General features: G+C 39.4%; 1 pseudogene; it reads right to left on the reverse strand.

Annotated features, from left to right (window-relative positions):
• Positions 1 to 13,923: 13,923 nt before the first annotated feature.
• Positions 13,924 to 15,655, reverse strand: LOC133469276 (solute carrier family 2, facilitated glucose transporter member 11-like; annotated as a pseudogene).
• Positions 15,656 to 16,062: the final 407 nt, after the last annotated feature.

The raw sequence follows: 16,062 nt of genomic DNA on the forward strand, positions 1-16,062 counted from the left end.
GGGCACTCCGGTTTCCTCCCACATCCCAAAAACATGCATTAATTGGAGACTCTAAATTGCCCTTAGGCATGACTGTGAGTGCGAATGGTTGTTTGTTTCAATGTTCCCTGTGATTGGCTGGCAACCAGTTCAGGGTGTACCCCGCCTCCTGCCCGATGACAGCTGGGATAGGCTCCAGCACGCCCGCGACCCTAGTGAGGAGAAGCGGCTCAGATAATGGATGGATGGATGGACAGTCAGGACTGCCAAATCCTCTTGGACCCTCCACACCCTGGTCACCACCTCTTCCAGCTACTTCCCTCATGTAGGCGCTATTGAACAAAGCAAAACCAGCAGACACTCCAACAGCTTCTTCCCTCTTGCCATTAACGTTTTAAACAGTTAACGTACGATTTCATTGTAACATGCTGCTAATTTTGCACATCTCTGTTGAGACACTACTACATTATTAATGAACTCACTTTGCATATCTGGCCAGTCATATGCCTGAGAACTATCTGCACCATTTGCACAATTGTCACTGTACAAGACTATTGCACTATTAGTTATTTCAAACAGCTCTAAATTGCTTGAGGTCTGCATCGTTTGTAAAATTGTCATTGTAGCAGCATTACCATGTTACTGACAACCCTTCATTGCTAAGTGACTCTCCGTAGTGTGTTTTTATCTCCTAAAAGTATATTTTGTAACAATGGCGTCTGTTGTCATACTAAAGTGGCTCCAACTACCAGAGACAAATTTCTTGTGTGTTTCTGACACACTTGGCAAATAAAGATGATTCTGATTCTGAGCTTGTTGTGTGCATGTGTACAAGCAGTTTAATAAGCCAACTTTCTCACATTCCATAAACATGCATGTCCAGTTTATAGAACACTCTCAACTGTCCATTGGTGTAAATGTGAGTGTGAATGGTTGTTTGGACTGGTCCAGTCCAGGATTTACCCCGCCTACCACTCAAAGTCAGCTGGGATAGGCTCACCCATGACCCAAAAGAGGACAAGCGTTATAGAAGACAAATGGCCATCCATTCATCCATCTATTGTCCATAGAGATGCACCTTTAAAATAAAAGACTGCATAACTACCATATTTCCAACTGGTATTGTCTTATTATATTACCAGTTTATTCTCATATTGCCCTTTTGTCTCTAAAAGGAATCCTAAAATATGCTATTCTTTTTCTAGTTGTTTTTCTTTTCATTGAGCACTTCACTTCTGAGGTGATCCCAAATGAGATGCGATCACAAATTCCTTGTGTGTTTTTGGACATACTTGGCAAATAAAGATGATTCTGATTCTGTTTCGGATGAGTACCGTAATGTTTTATGTGTGTGCACATACATTTCTAAACGAAAACAAAAATAATTTACACCTAAAGTAGATATTTTAAGTCAATAAGGCATTGGCAAGGAATAACCCCGGACAGGATACGAGGAAAATGTCCATATTGATCTGACCTACAGTATGACATTAGCTACCTCCTGTCTTTAATATCTATATATTTTTACCAGAGAACAGCAAGTAGGTGCCAGGCTGAATCTTAGCAACTCAATCATCAGCCAGCTTTAAAACACAGAGGGTCAGGAATTATGAATGTGGCCTGCCAAAGGTTAGGGTTAAAATCAGGGGTAATAAAAATAAGCCAACACTAAAAGACAAGTATGTTATGATGTTTTTTTTTTGTTATGATCAAATGATTTGTGGTTTTATTCTCTCTTAATAGTATAGTAAGTATTTGATTATGTATCCTGTATTATATTGTCTTGTAGATGTATTTTACTGCTTTTTTACATCATGGCCAGGGGACTACAGATGAAAACTAGCCTTCTGGCTAATTCTGGCTTTTTTAACCATGTGTATTTCATGTGTTTTCTGAAATTGCATTGTCCCCTTTCAAATAAACTGATTTAAAAAAACAAAACAAAAAAGAGAACATCAATTGAACATGTTGACTTGTAAAGACTGATAGTTGACGTAACAATTTGGCCAGCCCGACGATTGGCCTGCAACTAGTCCACGGTGTACGCCTCCTTTCGCCCAAAGTCAGCTGGGATAAAGCTCGAGCTCCTTGCGAACCAGAACAGGAAAAGCATTATAGTAGATGGATGGATGGCAGGATCCAACAAGACAAAAGTTTAATTATTAGGACCGTAGTATTAACAAGAAGGCTCCATGGAGGCAGCTGACTAAGGCCAATTATTGAGCTGTGCAGGATTTGTAAGATTGTATCAACACAAGCACACACTCACACACCGTGCCCCACGTCCAACCATAGCCGGCGGAGAGAAGCATGTACTTTTATTGTTAATCTTCTGCTGTCCGCAGCATTCGCAGTAAAAGCAAGATGCTCACTTCAAACAAGGCTATCTGGGCTGCTGCAATAAAATAATTGGATTTTGCAAGTTCATAGGAAATTTTAACTGGAAAGCCAATGATCATTCGATGATGACCATGTGCCTTTCGTCGCCTGGAGAGCTCATCTTTAATAAACTGTTTAAAATGGCTGCGTCGTTTCAAGTTGCATCTCTGAAGAAATGTCCACCATTTTGTTTAATAGTTCATCTTCCCTCTTGGCTAAAGGATAGAATTGTCTTTATTATCCTCAAGTTGGACATCATATTACCATTCCACCACTTTATTTTTCATTGAAAGAGAAATACTTTAGGGACTGCTTCAGTTTTATGGGTTTTTGCCCTCAATGCATCTCATTGGTTTGGTTTTGTGACATCAGACTATTTTTCTAATAACATGCTGTAACCACTGTTAACATTAACATATGAATATGATGCATTACACAGCCTTTTTTATTTTATTTTTTTAATCTTTCTTCTCTTTCTCTTTTATCAAATAGTGAGTGCTAACTGCATTTTCATTCATGTAGTCAACACTTCATCACCAAGCCACCAAATTACACTATTAGTAATTTTTATTGGTCACACAAGTGCAAAAAGAAATGAACTGCCGTTAATAGTGAAAACACTTAACCTTGAGTCCAGGTAAATCAAATATACGTAAATGCTATGCTATACTATGCTCATTCCTATTGAGGAAATATTTGTGCAATATTATTTTCCCTATAAACTTGAGAGAGGTTCCAATGGACTATTTTGGAGTATTTTCTGTCTTCTATAAGTGTAATGATTATTTTTGTATGCATTTTCTATCATAATATGAGTTCCGAGGTGTCTTAATCGAAGGTAATACAAGCTAGGCTATGTGATGAAGCGAGCAGCTACTCAGGACATTTCTGACACCTCTAGGGCCTGTTAAAAAAGAAAAATTATGACCAACTAATCTAGAGACTCCATGTTCAGACTGCAAATGAATGGCAGTTGCGAGACATCACCACTGACCAATTTAACCCTAAGCAGCAGTGATTGAACTGGCCGTCCTTGCTACTTTAGAAATGATCTCATCTACATTGTCCAAACAGTCAGAAATGTGTTGCTGCAGTCGTCACCGTATTAGGTACACCTGCCCAGCCTAGTGGGATTCAATACAAACGCAAGAGTGTGGCCTTACTACTGGGATTTGATTGGCACTGTCCAAGCTGTACTCATTTAACAGTATGTTTATCCTGTATATAATTTACATACCCCTGTTCAAATACCAGGTTTTTATGATATTACAAAATGTGTTAAAACCTTTTCCACCAATGTTGTGGAAAAGTTAAAGTTAAAGGTTAGTTCATGGGATTGTCGTTCCAGTGGACTCGCTTTTTGTTTTTTTTTATTCACAAAGCCTAATGCTTAAATATTTCAGTGTAATTTTATAGCTTTGTGAAAATGTGGGACTTTTTTTAGCGAAATTATTTTCTTGGATTTGCTTGGTTTTGGGACTAAATGACAAAAGACCTCTTTGAAAGAACTTTTCAATAGAAGTTGGATTTATTAGAATTACTAGCTTTAACCTGGAACCAGTGGCATCGTCAGGCTTATTTGGGGGTGGGGGGGGGGGGGGGGGCTCAACTGTCGGGGAATCTTAGCCCCCCTAAATGATTTAAAAATTGGTCACCCCCCCCCCCCCCCCCCCCCCCCCCACACACACACACACACACACACACACACTCCTCCCACCCCGTCAACAATAGGTTTCCCCCACCATAGGGTTTTAAGGATGAAAAAGTTTGATCAGCAGTCCCCCCAGACCCCCTGGGGACAAAATATTTTCAGGGTGCAACACTACTGGGGACTAAGGCCCCTAATCCTTAAAACCTAGTGAAGCCCCTGCCTGGAACTATAGAAATTTTTAAAAATTCATTTTCACCAAAATCTCTTTCAATATATATTAGTATCCCTTATTTGGCTCAGTTTCCATACAACTTTAAACACAATCCTGTGTTTTTTATTTTATTTTATTTTTTGTTTGTTTCTTGCAGTAATCAAATTCCCAACTGTTTGTCTGAAAAGGGTGAGGAGTTGTTTGTGGTGAGTCATCCTCTTGCTCTGATGCCACTGACTCTCCCTCATTTCTACATCAGTGCCCATCACGTCAAGTTTATCCCCCTGTAACTTTTATGTCCCTCATCACTCTTTTACTGCGTAACCCTCCACACTCGTCTTGTAAATCCAACGACCCCATCTGTCTTTTTTTAATCAGTTAAACCAAAATCAATTTTTCTTTTTTTCCACATTACAGGATGACTCACCATATTTTTCTAAGAGAGCATGGTGGTAAAGATGGCACCAGATGGCTGGTGTCTTGGCAGGGACGAAACAACAAGGGCATAGGCAGAATTAAAAACAGATGATAGTCCTGTTTATCTTTGATAAAAAAAAAAATAAAAAAAAACCATGTTTAACCTTTAACAGTTGTCCAACAGCCACATTTATTGAAATGTTTGAATGGTAAATATGCTGATAAAAGAACTCTGTTTGACCTTTTTTCTTGAGCTGTAACGTGTGTAATCATGATGCTTCTCAGCACATTTAATATTAACCACAAGCTGGAATATGATTGGTCATGTCTTGATGAAGAGGGAAGGGCTGACTAGATCCGACGACAGCAATCATCAAACAGAACCAGGAGGGGAACATTTTATTACATAATATTTCAAGTAACATAACTCAAACAGATACATCAAATCTCTGTATAGGTTTATGAGTCATACTTTGAACTTCTAATATCCCTCCAGCTTTCTGCCTTGCATATTTCGAAATAAAAAAAAAAAAAGCAATAATAAGCAATGAGCCCTGAGTCAACACAGTGAAGACAAACTCAAAGCTATTTCTGCCTCAGGGCTTTCAGTATTAAATAGAAAATGAATTCCAAATAATGAAGTTATTATTTCCAGGCTCCCACACGGGAGCTGTGACGATGACTTTAATGTCAAGGAGTCCCTACCGCTGTATGCGTCGTGTTAAAATAACAGAATAACTAGTGTGAAATGTGACCTTGCATCATGTAGTAGACCACACTCTCTGCCTCATTTGGAATTTCAGCTCTTGATTTTTTTAGTTATTATCCTTGTCCTCTTCAATATGGCTGCTGGAGTCACACAAATAAATACACACGTTACATGGCATTATTTATTAAGGTGAATTTCAATGCAATTTAAAATATGTATTGTTATGTCATATTGTTTACTTCCCTGTAAAGGTTTTTTTGTTTGTTTGTTTGTCTTTTAAGTATAAAAAGAGATTTAAATTGTGCAGACATACCGGTAATTAAAATTGAACAACATATATATATATATATATATATATATATTCCCTTGATAAATTTCATTTAGTGGGTACTTTCAGTTTAGAAAACCTCAGTTCAAAGTTATGTTATGCTATCTCAGTTCTTTAAATACTTGTCTGTCTATCTGTGTGGCAGAGTTTATGGATCTGTTTCCACGCCAAGACTCCTCTTATCGCTTCCCGCCAGTAAAACTCTGTAAGACTATAATCTTCCTCTCTTCCACGGCTGGTTCACACTTGAACAAGTATACGTTTTTAATATATTTTGGAACTTTGGGCCGCCAATGTGAACTCTACAGTGTATTACACGGCGTGACAGGAAGACGATGACAGTGAAAAGATAAATAAGGGGATATTGCAGAGGGGATTATGAAAAAGATAATCATTGTGACAGGAACTAGACGAGGGTGTGCTCACATTGCCAGTCGCCAAACAATTGAAGGCTTAAAATAAATTTGCTGGCCCAATACGTTACCAGAATTCCAATGCGTACTAAAAACTATTACAACACCTACCCATGTTGATCCAAAAAGAAAAAAAAAATCACACCATGACTATATGTTTACAGAAAAACCCATCAACCCATTTTCTATCCAGCTTATCCTCATTAGGATCGCTGGTATGTTCTCCCACTTGACTTTGGGAGAGAGCCAGGGCATCAGCCAATCACAGGGCACAAATAGATAAACAACAATTTACTGTACATTTACAATTTTTGTCTTTAATGAAGCAAACATGCATGTTTTTACTCCACACTGGATGGCTGAGATTCGAACCCCAAACCGCAAAACTGTGAGGCAGATATGCTAACCGATAACACACTGCAATATCATTGTATATATATTATTATAAAAATACCCAAATATTATAAACAGTATAGTGCAATACAGGTATAGTAAGCAAAATCGAATTATTTTATAAAGTCCGATTTTTTTATACAGCTTTCCTGCATTAGATTTAATTCAACACCTGTGAATATATTCTTTATTTTTTATATTTTGAAGCGACCAGGCAGATGCAGTTACAAACATAATGAGCCTTTTGAGCTTGACTTTCTGTTACGCTTGGCTAAACCCAAATTGGATCCACGAGAGGTGTGGGTGCCTCATTATGTTGGTAATATGTCGTTTCACTGCTAAAATGTGTTCTGCCAAGAGCGATGATGCAGGGGGATGAGGTGATTTTTTTTTCTCCATGTTCCCGTCATAGCAGGCGGCAGAAAAAGACAGCAAGGTGGGTGACACCCGTGGAACCATATCCTGTAACTGCCAACTTTGGCTTAACAACATTTATCACCTCCTTTGAAATGTGGTGGGTGCTCTCTGGGCTCCGGATGGCAGACATGTTGTGGGCTTAAAAATAAGTAATGGTGCACTGAAGTATCTAACTACTTCTATTATCATCATACAGCACATTGTATCATTCTTGATTCATTCATTCCTGTCAGGGGCCAGTCAGGACATGGATAAATCAATGCAGGAACTAAATGTGATTCCACCTCAAAGCCCTTGAGTAATCCCTGCCTCAGAATAGAAACACACAAAACATACTCCAAAGGTGAAGCTTCATCACCATTTGATAGCTGAGCAATCAGACCGACACATCTAACAGGTTGAACATGTCACAATGACACAACAACACTGTACAAATGCACGACTTGGTGTAAAAGAAGTGAAGACGCTAGTTTCATCGAATTCACGTCTCTCCATAAATATCTCTATTTTGTGTCTGCCTGTAAAAATTGAACTCTCCGTGTCGTCTATAGAAGGATGATGTCTGTAGTCAAGCACATAAAAAAAAGGAGCCAGAAAACACTTTTATTCGAAATGTGCTGCGCAAAAAATGTAATGCAGCAATTTTTGCTCCCATGCTGCATTAATTGAAATACCACATTTTCAACTTTTGAGGAAGATGTTTTGTCTACATTAGACCACATAGACAGTCATCTCCATTCTTTAATTCAGTCCATTGAACATTTACATTAACAGGAATCCTGTAATATTTGTTGAATTAATTCAGCCTTCTTTCCCGAAAATTGGTCAATTAAAATGTAATTATTCATTTAGCTCCTTAAATAATTAGTCAATTAATGTATTTGAATATTTATTTGAATTAGAATTTTTAAAAAGGAAAAATAAATTAGTAATATAAAAAAGATATATGTACATTTAACATTTTATTTTGGGGCTTGTTTTTAAGTAATTGGTAGATTAATTATAGTTAATAAGTATAATATAAACAATAAAAATGGGAATGAATGATGCATCCATCCATTTTCTGTACCCCTTCTCCTCACTAGGGTCGCAGGTGTGCTGGAGCCTATCCCAGTTATCGGCAAGAGGCGGGGTACACCCTGAACTGGACGCCAGCCAATCGCATTGCACATAAACAAGCAACCATTCACACTCACATCACACCTACGGGCAATTTAGAGTCTTCAGTTAACCTAGCATGTATGGAAACCGGAGTCCCCGGAGAAAACCCACCCAGGCACGGGGAGAACATGCAAACTCCACACAGGCGCACCTGCACTGCATCTGTTAGCAGGTTATCAATGTAGGAATTGATTCTTTTTTTGTAACGGTCACCCTGAGAGTGTTTTTTTTCCCTGTTCTTCACTGTTTTCTGCCCTCATCAGCCTTGTAAGCTTTTGGACCAGTCGGCTCCCTACCTGTCCTGCGTTGGCCGCCTGTGGCTTGTTATTCTCAAAGTATTTAGCTGCCTGCTGTTGTTCTGCTCTGTTTCGACGCCCCTTCTGCCAGCTTGTATCTTAATGCCTGTCTGTTGCTTTGTTTTGCTGCTACTGAGTGTTTTTTGTTTCCCGCTGTTAATCAAGAAAGGCACCACTGTATCATCTGTTCCGTCTTGATTTACTTGGAGTCCATTCTGTTAAAAACTGAGAAAATGTGCTCAGTATTATTCAGTGGTGGGCCTTGCATTTGCTACCTGGGGCTTCAACGGGATTTACCCGACTTCATCCAGTTTAATACTACCATTAACACGTCAAAATCATAAGCACAGTCAATACTATACAAAAACACAATATAACAGCACACAACTGTGTCATGTACATCATAGGAGCAGTTTATATATCTGATAACGTGACAAAAACTTAAAATAAATAAAGATACGATGAGACAAAATGTCTGACCCACGTAGATTTTAAATCAGCATTTCAAGCATTAGACTACTTATGCACTACTTTTTTTGTGGGTGGTGATGGGTTTGGAGGGTGTAAATAAATCAGCCAGTGAACTGAAGAAGAAATAATAAACTGGATATTGAAATATATCTAAGTATTGAGAACTATTGTAGAAATTTAAACATATGCAAATATGACCCACAGGGGTTATGAATTGCATATGGATCGACATCAGTGTTTAGTGAATAATACTATGGTGAAGAAAGAAAAAATACTGTATATCTAATAAACATCTGGGGTAAGAAAAGTAATACACCCTTTTAATTTTTCCACATCCATTGGCAACATTTGCAAGGACACTTAAAACTGTAAATATAATAAATATAATAAATATATTAAAAATGTTTGATTTGCGCTGCAGTCGTAGAATTTATCGACCTAACGGAATGTAAGGCCTGGTGTTCTCTCTGGATTTTGCACAGGACAAGAGACCTTACTTCAATTTGTCATTTGTTTCACTGGTAATGGAAAAATTCGGTTTATTGATTGGTACAGTCTGGATTCACACAAATAAGGCAAGTAATGATTTGTGACTCACAAACAGAGCAGGTTTTGTATGTATATTGCATACTAAGCAAACTGCATTTTTAGGACAGTTATTCAGTGAACGATCACAAACTTAATTGTTTAGAAAAGAAGCGAAAAAGTACCTTGGCCATCTTTGGGGTTTATATGGTTCAGATTGAAGGAAAATGGGCGGTTTCCTATTAGGGCTACAGTACAAGTGTAACAACAAGTAGGTTGTTCATCTTGTGAAGACGACAATAATGATGGAACCATGCCCACTTTTCACCTAAAGGTCCAACAGCTCAAAACCGCGATTGCGTGTACATTGCCCTATTTATTAAATCCAATGGCAAATTGTCTTCTTGAGTCCCCTTTCCCAAACGCAAAGGTCAAAAAGTAATGAAGACTCTATTTCCCAGAACTGATCGGTTAACCTGTCAGACAGCAGCGATGATCACAAAAGTAGCAGGACCAATTTGACCAGTCAGCTTTGTAATTGTCTCATCCTCCTTTTTGTGATGAGACACAGAGATTGTTATACTACGTTCAGTTTTTATTTGCAGGCAAACAATAAACTATTAAGACTATACTTCTCCATAACATAAACAATTACATGTGATTCACAATGAAATAAGAATTTTTGTAAGATGTAGTAGGTGGCTAAAATGGTCATTGCTGTGCCACTTTGCACCGCTCCAAGCGCGAAATGCCCACCCACCACCATTTTCTGGAACTTAAAAGTATCCCTCACATTCTAGTTAGTTCGTTTTATGGCAGTTGAAGCGCTTGAATTTTTGTGTCCCTCTGATCTCACACTATTGGGAATGGAGCAGGAAGCTAACTAGGTACTAACTTGCCGATCACTGCCGAGATCAGAAGTGCATCATGGTGCACAATGTCCATATTTGTTCCAGCCTCATCCATGGTCAAAACAATCTATGGATCAAGCATTTCTTCCTCAGTTTCAGTGTGGGTCACTAGCAACAAAAACGACCTCTGAGTTACGTACTCAGAAACTTATAAGTGCTGATTGGCTGAAGAGGACACCTGTGTATATGATCGATTGCGCTTCCTAAACCGCCCAAATCCCTGTCACAGCTAATTTGAATTTAAATTTATTAGTTTGGAACTGAATTCCAACAAACTTGAAACGGAATGTAAGATTATGACATTTAATTCAATTTCTGTGAAATGATATTTGATCCTCACTAAAAATTTAACTCTACGGGCCTCATTTACTACTAAATGCATACTTACTCTGTGCACAAGTTGTGGAAGTGTAAGTCTATACGCAAAATCACCATCAGATTCATGACACGTGTGCACCGGCCAATTTTCAAAATTCTAATTATTTAAAATTGAGTTGCCAAATTCAGTTTTAAATGCAATTCTTCAAGTTTAGCCATTCAAATTCAAATATAAATGATTTAAATTCTGTTCCTGGTGACACATATTTCAACTCATAATACCATGTCAGGGAGGAAGATGCGGAGAAAAGCTGAGTGATGGAAAAACACGATGTTCTTTCAGCAGGGACTGACCCGCCTCAATTCTTTTCTTTTAACGCGATTATGATTATTATGATAGCTGGGATAGGCTCCAGCTTGCATTCGACCCTCGTGAGGATAAGCGGTACAGAAAATGGTTGGATGGATGATTATGATGATGATGATTATCCATCCATTTTCTGTACCGCTTATCCTCACTTAGGGTCGAGGGTGTGCTGGAGCCTATTCCAGCAATCCTCGGGCAAGAGGCAGGGTACACTCTGAACTGGTCGCCAGTGTAGAGTATGTTGGTTGAATAAAAACGTAATTACTTTAGGAGAAAAGAATAAGCTGCTTTACTTCAGGTTTAGCGTAATTTTAAATTTAATTGTTAAAATCAAACTTTTTTACCTAGTAAAGGGGCACCAGGTCACTTTTTATGTGGATAAAATTTAGGGAAAGTGACGAGAAATCTTTTATATCAGTCTCGTAATCTGAAGGTTGCTACACTTTATGAAATTTTGAGTTCTAAATGACAGATGCTTACTTAAACTCAGAACACACACAAAATACAACCAAGAGTGGAATTTTATAGTATATTTAATGACATCTACAAGGGATCTGGAGGGAAACACACAAAGACGTCTAACTAAAGAAAGAAAATAACACTAATAATGATAAAAAGAGCGGCACGGTGGACAACTGGTTAGAGCGTCAGCCTCACAGTTCTGAGGTGCGGGGTTCAATCCCCGTCCCCGCCTGTGTGGAGTTTGCATGTTCTCCCCCGTACCTGCGTGGGTTTTCTCCGGCCACTCCGGTTTCCTCCCACATCCCAAAAACATGCATCCATTTTCTGAGTCGCTTCTCCTCACTAGGGTCGCGGGCATGCTGGAGCCTATCCCAGCTGTCATCGGGCAGGAGGCGGGGTACACCCTGAACTGGTTGCCAGCCAATCGCAGGGCACATAGAAACAAACAACCATTCGCACTCACAGTCATGCCTACGGGCAATTTAGAGTCTCCAATTCATGCATGTTTTTGGGATGTGGGAGGAAACCGGAGTGCCCGGAGAAAACCCACGCAGGCACGGGGAGAACATGCAAACTCCACACAGGCGGGGCCGGGGTCCTCAGAACTGTGAGGCTGACGCTCTAACCAGTCGGCCACCGTGCCGCCGTCATAATCCAGATTTCGAACACATGGGAACAACATGGAATTAACCACCTACAACAACTATTTAGCAATAATGTTTTTAGGACACGTGATGAACTGTTCCAAGAATTACAAATAAGAGCCGGAAACTTTCTTCAATACAATAAATTAAAAGTAGCAATAAAAAAAGGAATACCAACACTCCAGAGCACCCTCAAACTGCCGGAGTTTGTCAAGCAAATAGTGAAGCTTCTCCCGCAAAGTAAAAGAAATCTCTCAAAAGTTTATAAATTAATTTCATGTACTAAATCAATGCGCTTACCAATCACCAAATGGGAAGATGACCTCTCCATGTCTGCTGACCGTAGCTACTGGATACAGATTTGTAACAATACCTTTAGAATGACAAAAAAACACAAATCTACAGTTTATACAATATAAAGTGCTTCATAGAACACCCTTTACACTATGCATAAAATGGGCTTCTCTCCATCTAATATATGCGTGCAATGCACCAAAAATACCCCAGACACCTATTTTCATGGTATATGGGAATGTACACCAATTCAATGCTTTTGGTCTTCAGTTATACAAAAACTCTCGTATATTTTAATCTTCAGGATTCCACTTTCCCCAAGATTGTGCATACTTGGCGACTTAAGCATAATTGGCCTGCCTAATAAATATTCAAAATCATTACTTGTCGCGTTAGCTACCGCTAAGAAAACAATTCTATTAAACTGGAAAAACAAACAAGCTATTAACATCAATCAGTGGCTAAATCTCATCATAGAATATAATAGAAAAACTATCAGCAGAACGAAAAAAATCAATCAAACAATGAAATTTTATATTATTTGTTGTCGAGGTTGTTGCTGTTTTATTATTATTCTATTTATTTATTTTTACTTCCACACATTTTAGATCAGTTTGCATGGTGAAAAGACACATGCATGCTGAGGGGATCTTCTCCTCTTGTCCCTGTGTTTGCTGTTCCGGAGTCTGCGGGGGCAAAACTATTTTTCACTCCTTCCTGATCTCAGGGGTTGGGGGAACCACTGGGGTGACCTCCTGGAGCGCAATGGTGGTGTGATGGTGACTCGCCCATGTTCCGTGGGTGCAGGGGCAGTGGCACCCGCCTGGGTCCACCGCTCTGGCTACTGGTGGGGGCGGTGGGGCCCCACTGTCGCTCCTCGGGCCTGCTGCGGGTCTGGTTCACGACCCTGGTCCCGCATGCTTCTTCTCCTGTCCTTGTCCTGTTCTATCTTGTCTTGTCATTCCCTCACAGGGTGTATCTCCCTCACAGGGTGTATCTCTACAGCCCCATGCAACATTTGATTGTTGTAGATAATGTAATGATTTACTTCTCTCATTCTGTTTACAATTAGTGCTTTGTCTTTGTTCTGTTCGACTGATCAAGTCTGATTCTCAATAAACCTCAATTATAATACCACAGCGGAAGCTTAAAAACTCCACTGTGACACAGTAAAACTGTTTCGGCATAAAAGGGATACAGAAAAAAAAATGCTATGTTTAAAATAAATTGAACACTGCAATAAATTGAACAGTTAGACTCTTTATTGCCATAAAGGATTATATAAATTCCCAGCTGGTAGCAAGCACAGTGCCAAGCATACAAGCATTAAACAATGTACACTTTTCAAATTGTTCATTTCAGTGCACGATCATTTCATTCATGCTGGCAAGGACTCTAATGTTAAAAGTTATAGTTCTAGTTATAAATCTCGAGCTGACACGCCAGAATAAATGCAAGTGATATATATATATATATTTTTTTTACAAACGTAAACACACACACACACAAACAGTTTTTAGGGCAGTCATGAGTGAAGGACCTTGAGTTGAACACTCTTCTGTAGCCACTCCTGAAACATGAATATGAAAATGCATGTTAATAAGTAAGGTTCATTGAGTGCGGAAAGTTAGTCAAAACCCAAAACGTTAAACTTCACACAGATTAACTTGAATGGCTTATTTTCTAAAGAACAAACAGCTTGGAAACTTTTTCCATATCTTGTGAAATTATGCAAATAATTTATATTCTATTCTAAGTACTTTTTGCAGTTACATTTTGCATGAAATTATTATAGTATGTGACTAGTGCAGAAAATGAATCACCTTTTAATCATAAGAACCATTGAAAGAAAACAGGGACATCTAGTGGCTATTTGGAAAATGGCATACATAAAATTTAACATAAACCCCATTGGTCTTTTTGTATGTAAGAAAATTGGTCAGACAGCATTATTTGTACTTTCATAAATATATTCATTAATAGTAAATGACATTTAATAATACAGTACTATTCATCTGGAATTATGTGAGAATGACAGGCCAAGATTATAGCCAAGGGTGATTGAAAGATCCTCTGTATGGACTTTCAGAAACTAGACTCAATGGTCATAACTGTAACTGTAATTCTCTAAATACAACTTAATGGGTGCATAAAAAGTCCGCAGGTCCCTTCAGTCTCCTTTCCCATGCTGACTTGATCCACTCTTGATCCTCACCAAGTTCTCTTACTTCTGTCCATTTTTTCGATCTAACTTTGCCGTGATCTCAGCCAGGCTCTTGCCTTTCGTCTCTGGGAATGTGAGCCCCAAAAACACCGCCGACAGCGAACACACAGCCAAGAACGGCCAAAAGCAGAGACTCCCCAGACTGCTGACGATTAAGTGAAAAATCATTGACACCACGAGCAGACTGAGCCACAATAGCGATCCGCCGACCATGTACGCTGCCGGCCGGGCCGACTGGTCAAAGATCTCCACAGCTAGGATGCCTGTCACACCTGCCGGGCCCGAGCCGAAGCTAAGGATGTAAACGAACATGCAGACCATGCTGAGGTAAGGCATCCCTTCGACTCCTCGTTGTTGGAGTGTGAGGGCTACTGTGAAGACGACAGTCCAGCAAGACGTAAGAGTGTAACCCCCTACAAGAAGACACTTGCGGCCCACTCGTTCAATCAGGATGTTGCCTAGGATGGAAGCAGTCAGTTCAGATGCCCCTGTGCCAATGGTGGCATACTGGATTTTGTCTGCAGGGTTGCCTGCCTGAAGAAATATGTAGGACACATAGAAGTAGATGGAGTTATACCCACTCCTTGCCACCATGACCGTTTAGAGCTGGGATTGTAAATTAGGCTCCTTAAAAAGGGACCAGGGCGTCTTCGCAGAAGCTGCAGGATTCCAGGATCGGAGTACATCTTCTGTGCTTCACGCATTTCCTTCATTTCTAAAATTGGAGCCACGCCACCACGAAGTCTCTCTTGTGCCCAGATGCACGCGTCACGGTCTCCCACGTCAATGAGCAGATATCTGGAGCTTTCTGGGAACCAAGGTAGCGTGAGCATCTGGATCAACCCTGGAAGCATGTTGCTGGCTAGTAGGTAGGGCCAGAGAGGTTCTGTTCCCAACACCACAGTCATTCCCACAACTTGACCTGAGAAAATCCCCAATGCAGTGAAGCCAGCTGAGGAAAAAGCCACAGCTCCCCTGACATGTTTGGGGGCACTTTCCCCAAAGTACATTGCTTGGACATTCATACTGACACCAGAATTAATGCCCACTAGGAACTGAGCGAAGCTGATCATCTCAAAAGATCTTTAAGTATTTATCTGCAAGTATTTAAGTAGTAACACATTAAATCCTATTTCAGTGCTGCGGGCCTAGATTTACATTCATTTACTGGGTGGTTACACATAAGCCACATATCAGTGGTGCGTAACTTAGCTTAATAAGAAATAAGATGGATTGTGTGATGACCTTCAAAAGTACAAGTAGGGGAAATTTGACAAACACCCCACATTAAAAACGTAATAATACAAAAGCAGTATCAATGTTAAATACAAACCAGTTTGAGGGTGTCATTTAAAGTACAGGAACGAATAGCCACTTGAACAAATTTACTTAAATCGACTATAACAAAAAAATAATTATAAACAATAATTCAATAATCGCCATTTTGTATTTTTTTTTTTTTTTTTTTTAAAGGGATGGGAGAATCTCTGAA

This window comes from Phyllopteryx taeniolatus, chromosome 19 (assembly GCF_024500385.1).
Source record: "Phyllopteryx taeniolatus isolate TA_2022b chromosome 19, UOR_Ptae_1.2, whole genome shotgun sequence".
Taxonomy (NCBI): domain Eukaryota; kingdom Metazoa; phylum Chordata; class Actinopteri; order Syngnathiformes; family Syngnathidae; genus Phyllopteryx; species Phyllopteryx taeniolatus.